Source organism: Hippopotamus amphibius, chromosome 2 (assembly GCF_030028045.1).
Source record: "Hippopotamus amphibius kiboko isolate mHipAmp2 chromosome 2, mHipAmp2.hap2, whole genome shotgun sequence".
Classification (NCBI taxonomy): Eukaryota; Metazoa; Chordata; class Mammalia; order Artiodactyla; family Hippopotamidae; genus Hippopotamus; species Hippopotamus amphibius.
In genome coordinates, this window is record NC_080187.1 from 197,268,849 (window position 1) to 197,269,905 (window position 1,057).

The 1,057-nt window shown below is 41.1% G+C and overlaps 1 non-coding gene across 1 annotated transcript; it reads left to right on the forward strand.

Moving 5' to 3' along the window:
* The first annotated feature begins 493 nt into the window (after positions 1-493).
* On the forward strand, positions 494-634 carry LOC130847219 (small nucleolar RNA SNORA70). Its single transcript, XR_009052005.1, has one exon. It is a non-coding gene; the product is annotated as a small nucleolar RNA SNORA70 (small nucleolar RNA).
* The last annotated feature ends 423 nt before the right edge of the window (positions 635-1,057 follow it).

Genomic DNA, 1,057 nt, shown 5'->3' on the forward strand with positions numbered 1-1,057 from the left:
GGGCAAAGTGAGAGAGTAGCATAGACATATTTACACTACCAACTGTAAAGTAGATAGCTAGTGGGAAGTTACTGTATAACAAAAGGAGATCAACTTGATGATGGGTTATTCCTTAGAGGGCCAGGACAGGGAGGCAGGGAGGGAGTCCCAGGAAGGAGGGGATATGGGGATATATGTATAAATACAGCTGATTCACTTTGGTGTACCTCAAAAACTTGTACAAGAGTGTAAAGTAAATATATTCCAATAAACAGCTTTAAAAAATATATATTAAAGCTAAGCTGGCAAACAAACAAAAAACCAGACAGTATAAAAAAAGGAAAGAAAAGAAAATTACAGGCCAATGTCCCTGATGAACAAAGATGTAAAAATCTGCAACAAAATATTAGCAAACTGAATTCAACAATACATTAAAAGGATCATACACCAGGACCAAGTGGGATTTATCCCAGGAACTCAAGGATGGTTCAATATCTGCAAATCAGTCAATGTGGTATACCACATTAACAAACTGAAGAATAAAAATCACATAACCTAGGGACCCAGTGTGCAATTTCTGCAAACAGCAGCCTCCTCGATAGTGTATGCAGCCTGTTGATTGTGTGGTTTGCCCTAAGGGAACTTGCTGATAGCCCTTTCCAGTGGATATTTAGTCTGACATGCTTTCCCCAATGTAGGCTCCAGACAGGCATGCAGGGTGCCTTTGAAAAGCCCCATGGCACAGTAGCCAGGGTCCACAATGGCCAAGGCATCGTGTTCATCCACATCAAGCTTCAGAACAAGGAGCATGTGATTGAGGCCCTATGCAACACCAAGTTCAAGTTCCCTTACCACCAAAAGATTCACATCTCTAAGAAGTGGAGATTTACTAAATTTAATTGGATGTATTTGAAAACATGGTGGCAGAAAAGTGGCTCATCCCAGATGGCTATGGGGTCAAATACATCCCTAATCATGAGCCTCTGGACAAATGGTGTGTCCTTCATTCATGAGAGCCTTGGCACTGTTCCCTCCTTACTCATGCCCACCAATATATACTACTTACCTGTAAAAAAAA